Genomic DNA, 6,273 nt, shown 5'->3' with positions numbered 1-6,273 from the left:
AGCAAAAACTCCTAAAACTGCCCTGCCCTCACCTCAAACAAGAGGTTGTGACACGCTGGAACTCCACCCTCTATATGCTGCAGGGGATGGAGGAGCAGCAAAAGGCCATTCGAGACTAAAACAGCCACCAACGACAAAGGAGCGGGGATGCACCTGACTCAAGTGCAAATGCATGTTCTAAAGGGGATATAATAAATAAGGGCGGTTATGTTTGGCCAGTAGGTTCCACTCCTTTGCAGCTCTGTAGTGCAACTATTCCATTCATTGGCTTCTCTTTTCAACCCGTGTAAGAAACTCTTGGCCATTGTATTCAAGTATTGCTTCCGCTCACCTAACTTGCTGGAAAACAATTTACTTTGGAAGCACTGAGCAGATCTCAGTGTGGCCCAATTCTTCCGCTGCTATATGTATTTAAATACCCATCAATGATGTAAAATCAGCTAACATGGCATCCAACAGTGCTAGGCGCAGAGCCAAGCGGTGTAAGACTTCCAGAGCGAATTCTTTGAGCAAATGTGTATACATTGGACGATCATGCTATATAGTGGGATTGTTGTTTATTAAACTGCTTGTATGTCAGCTTGTAAGTCTCGCCTAACTTGATGAAAAACACAATGTTGCTAAATTTCTTTTGGAAGCTCCGAGCAGATCTCAGTGCGGCCCAAATCATCGGCTGCTCCTTGGCTATATGTAATTAAATCACACAATGATGTAAAATCAGCTAACATGTGCATGTCCTATTTCCACAACATAAGGGTGGGTGGGAGGGACCAAGGACAATTCCATCTTGCATCACCATTAATTAATCCCACTGCTGAGAGTCAATAATATGTAATATAAGTGGACCCGTCTTGAATTGCATACAACTGTTTGCACTCCACTTCTTGCTTCTGCAATGTATTGCGAGACGGTTGGTAATAATCACAGAGCTCAGCAATCCCACTGCTGAGAGTCAAATCCAGCTTCCTCGGTGCATTCATTGGCTTGTCTTTTCCACCTGGTAAGAAACCCTTGGCCATTGACAATGTATTTGTGTATTGCTTCCTCTCGCCTAACTTGCTGGTAAACAGAAAGTTGCTAATGTGTAGACATTGGACGATCAAGTCATATAGTGAGGTTATCGTTCATTAAACTTTGCTTGTAAGTCAGCTTGTAAGTCTCGCTTGACTTGCTGGAAGACACAAATTTGCTGAATTTCTTTTGGAAGCTTGGAGTAGATCTCAGTGCTGCCCAAATCATCCGCTGCTCTTTGGCTATACGTATTTAAATACCCATCAACCAATAATGTAAAATCAGCTAACATGGCATCCAACATTTCTAGGCGCAGAGCCAAGTGGTGTAAGACTTCCAGAGCCAATTCTTTCATCAAATGTGTAGACCTTGGACAATCAATCCATATATTGGGGTTATCCTTCATTAAAGTTTGCTTGTAAGTCAGGAATAAAACTCATGAAGATGGCATGTTGAGATGTTGAGTCAAACATTCCTTAAGTGAACACATATGATTAGGAAGGAAGCCCCCGGTTTCCATAAAGAACAGGTATCCATCTCCTACCTGTGTATCAAAGACATTGCAGAACCACCCCATATTGGTGGGACGAGACATCCCCCAAGCTTTGTTTTCAAGCACCATGTGTAGCCTGTTTCTGAAAACTCCAGGCCCCAAGAAAAGGACATCAAAAAGATAAACACATCTTTTCGTAGCCACCTGCAGCCAGCACAACTTTCCATGGCGACACAAGTTCAGTCCCACTGCACCTAAGCTCAGGACTTTCTGGCTCTGTAGATGTCAAATTGCAGGACCAAGCATAGGCTGAAACTGGTCTATAACAACATAGTCTGCAACTTCATCCTCTACTGCCTGTTTAATTGCCTGTAGGATACTGTCATGCATCCCATGCGGGGCAGTTAGATCAGGCTCTCTCACTTCCCCGGCAGGTTTCCCAGCATCTTCAACGCTCTCTTGTGATAAGGTTTTATATCTTTCATTAGCTGTATTTTCTGGCTCTTGACTTAAAGTGCCAGACGATTCTTCTTGGTTCCACTTTCAGAATGGTATGCCCAAATAGGATTTTTGTTCCAGGCACTTCTTTCCCAGTTGCTAAATCCTTAACTTTTCTTAAAGTGATTGTACTGCTCGCATCTATACTCATTGACATGCCCTGAAAGCATCCATTGGTGGTTGTAAATTTGATATTCTTCCCAATGACCTTGATTAGGAAGCTGGTATCAGTTACTACATCCATGCTAAACGCGTATTACGGGCACAGGACTGAGCACAGCACACACCGCCGACAACTGCAAACAACTGCACCCTACTAAAGACATTTTATCACAAATCCCCAAAGGGTGTTGGTGGTTGCGATGCCGGACCTTCCCATCACTGTGGTGACAGCATCCAGCATGTCAGACAGTCCTTACCTGTACTGGCAGGACAAAAAAGGCAGTTTGGAAGCCCCTGTACAAAGTCAAACTGGCTCTATTTTGCCTGAGTTGTCCCCCCTCCAGTGTGTACTCTGCAAGAGTTTTTAGTGCAGCGGGGAACCTGGACAGTGAGCAGTGTAGAAGGTTGCTTCCGCAAAATGTGGAGATGATGTTTATCAAAATGAAATGGATGAGGATGACATCTTGCCTCTATAGAGCCAGTTTGTGCAGGGAGAGGTGACTTGCTTCGGTACTTGTGCATTTGCAGGGAGCCCACTAAGCTATTTGCTTAGTGGGCTATTCTGCATAGTGAAATGGCATTGCATCGCATGGCACTTTTTCGTGCCGTGCGATGCGAAGCAATCTCACTAGTTAATCTATTCACTGCACCCTGGCTGCGGATCGCATCGCATGCGATTTTGCGTGCGATGCGATTTAGCACAACACCCCCAGTGTACATGTCTATGCGATGCAATGGGATTTAGCACACCGCCACTATCCACATCACCCCGAAGCGTGGCGAGCGCAGCGAGCCCCGAGAGGGGACGTGGAACGTATCCTCCAAACCTATTCATACCCCCACTATTAATGTTGGCGTGGAGTTGATCTTATAAAGTGTGGAGAGCGCAGCGCGTAGCGGGCAAAGTGAGCCCCGCGAGGGGACACGGAACACATGTAAAGTAATCTACGTCCCCTCGAGGGGCTAGCTACGCTCACCAGCAGTGTTCCCTTTAAGCTGTGCGCGTGTGCGCGCGTCCACACAACTCGACGAGCTTGCGCACAAACATTACAACAGAGCGCACAAAGCAGCAGTGGTCCCTTTTTGCAGTTGTGGACTCAATTAATGTGTGTTTCACCCATTAACTACATTGTGTGCTGTGTTTTGAATGTTTAAATGTTAAATATCATTTTGAAGTAAAGGTAACACAAATGCTGAACGTCATTTTCCAGTTATATATAAGTGACGCACAAAAATTTAAATTTCCTTCCAAAGTTGCACAGCCAAAATCTTTTGCCGCACACAGTCTTCTTAAAATTAGAGGGAACATTGCTCACCAGGCTTCGGGCTAGGTGGCTCGCTGTGCTCGCCACACTTTATAAAATCAACTCCATGCCGACGTGGATAGTGGGGGTATGAAAAGGTCGGGAGGACGCGAACTGCGTGCGCTCGCCATGCTTCGGGGTGACATGGACAGTGGGGGGGCAGTGGCATAACTATAGCACCGCAGCCCCCGCGACCGCGGGGGGGCGCTGTGCATGTGCGGGCGCCGGGGGCTGCAGTGCTATAGTTAAACCCCGCCGCCCCGCCGGCATCCCCGGCAGTCTTTTCCTGTCTTCAGTACGCGGCGCTGGCCCCAGCTCCCTTCTTCTGCTATGAGGACCACCACAAAATGTCCGCCCTCATTTAGCAGACAGTTCTCTGAAACTGTCTGCTGTATGGGGGCGGACATTTTGTGGTAGTCCTCATAGCAGAAGAAGGGAGTCGGGACCAGCGCTGCGTACTGAACGTAGGTAAGACTGTGGGGGATGGCGGGGTTGATGCGGCGGGGTGAGCGGGCGGGTGCCCGGGCGCCCTCCCTTTAACGGCGCCCAAAATGTAGTTATGCAAAATAGCAGGTGTAGGTGCAAAATAGCACGCGATAAAATCGCATGAGTGCTTTTAAAATCAAGTACCATCACATCTCATACAATGGCTTATACAATGAAAAATCGCATCGCACTGCAAATGGCATGCCATGCGATGCCATGTGATGGGATCCACAGGCAGGGGTGCACTAAAAATTAATGAAGGAAAATTGCATTGCATTGCATTGCATGCGATATCGCATGCAATGTGATTTTCCTACGGTGCCGTACGTATGTAAATTGAGCGCCCTGCAAATACACAAGTACCCTTGATTATTTTGTTTGTGAGGCCCAAACAAACCAATCATTTCAGCTACAGTCGTGTGACAGACCCTGTCGCTGAAATGATTGGTTTGTTAAAGTGTGCATGTCCTATTTCCGGAACATAAGGATGGGTGGGAGGGCCCAAGGACAATTCCATCTTGCACCTCTTTTTTTTCCATTATGTACTTTTTGGGGTCTATTTTTTTCAAACAGCCATCCTGTCTGCTGCTGCAGTGCCACTCCTAGATGAGCCACATGTTTGTGCCACCCACTTGAGTGGCTTAGCATAGTTATCCAGCTACCTCGGTGCAACCTTTTGCCCTAAAAACAATATTGTGAGGTGTTCAGAATAGACTGAAAATTATTGGAAATGAATGATATTGAGGTTAATAATAGCGTAGGAGAAAAAAAAATTCTGCAATTTTAGCTGTTTTTTTGCTTTCTTTAAAAAAAATCAGAGCACAAAACACGAAACACAAAACATGAAACACAAAAATGGTCGTGTTTTGGAATGGATCCAGATCCAAAACACTGCCCAAGATCCAGACCCAAAATGTGTTTCCCGGAACACGAACAGTGCCCGGAGCACATCCCTACCATGGACTGATATGGCACACTTAACAGCAACTTTGCGTAAAAAGAAAAAAAAATGTATTTTTCTTTTAATAAAAAAAGGGCAGCATCTCTGGACTGATACAGCACACAAGGTGACACCAGTGGATTGATATGTCACGCATTGTAGAACCTCTGGAATTGTATGGCAATAATGGCGGCAGCGCTGGAATTAAACAGCACACATTGCAGCAACCCTGTAATTATATGGCACACTTGGTAGAACCCCGGAATTATATGGCATACATGCTAGCACTCCTGAAATCATATAGCACACATGGCAGTACCCCTGGAATTATACGGCACACATGGCGGAACCTCTGGAATTATACGACACACATGGCAACACCTATAGACTGATACAGCACACATGACAACACCCCTTGAATTATATGGCACCCTTGGATTGATATGGCACACACTGCAGCACCCCTGAAATTATTCGGGACATTATTTTTAATATGCTTAATATTTTTTAAATTACTTTTCTTTATCTTTTTAAAATGAAGTTGCCCCTTAGTAGTAGAGATGAGCGATTTTGGATTTCGGGAACCTGAACACAGCCGGACACCCCCAATTTGAGTCTGGACCTGAGCACTGCTCGGGTATTCCCGCCTAGACTCAGCATGCAGAACGTGGCAAAATGTCATCATACTGCATCGGATCTCACGAGATCCAGGCTCGATATAAATCCCGGGCATCTGCGTCATCTTGATTCCCGCACTTGATTGCAGACAGCACGGACATGTCCCGTGCTGTCTGCTACATGTGGGCTGTAATGGAGGCTTAGAGGGGCTGAAAGGGGCTGAGAGGGGGATTTTACAATGGGGAACACCTAAGGGGGATAAATACTATTGAGGAAACTAGTACTACTATGTAGGGAGGACAAATGCTAAGGTGGAAACTACTATGGGTGACAGCTACTAAGGGTAAAACTACTATGGGGGAAACTACTTTGGCGGACAGCTACTAAGGGTGAAACTACTATGGGGGACAGCTACTAAGGGTGAAACTACTATGGGGGAAACTACTATGGGGGACAGCTACTAAGGGTGAAACTACTATGGGGGACAACTACTAAGGGGAAACTACTATGGGGGACAGCTATTAAGGGGGAAACTATTATGGAGGACAACTACTAAGGGGGAAACACTAAAAGGGTACTATTATGGGGGCTGTGGGCTAAGAAATGGGATTGCTGTGTATTTGAAAAAAAATGTAATAAAAAAAAAAATTGTTTTATTTTCCTCCTGTGCAGCCCAGTGTGCCGTACCAGTCCAGGGGTGACTCATGTGTCATGCACAATTCCGGGGGTGCCCCATGTGTTGTATATAATTCCAGGGGTGC

General features: G+C 45.9%; 1 pseudogene; it reads right to left on the bottom strand.

Moving 5' to 3' along the window:
• Nucleotides 1-930: 930 nt before the first annotated feature.
• LOC146005809 (piRNA biogenesis protein EXD1 pseudogene) lies at nucleotides 931-2,246 on the bottom strand (annotated as a pseudogene).
• Nucleotides 2,247-6,273: the final 4,027 nt, after the last annotated feature.

The sequence above is a fragment of the Crinia signifera genome, chromosome 5, assembly GCF_055691185.1.
Source record: "Crinia signifera chromosome 5, ASM5569118v1, whole genome shotgun sequence".
In the NCBI taxonomy this organism is placed as follows: domain Eukaryota; kingdom Metazoa; phylum Chordata; class Amphibia; order Anura; family Myobatrachidae; genus Crinia; species Crinia signifera.
The sequence above is the reverse complement of the archived record's forward strand: the minus strand, read 5'-3'. Positions and strand labels throughout refer to the sequence as shown.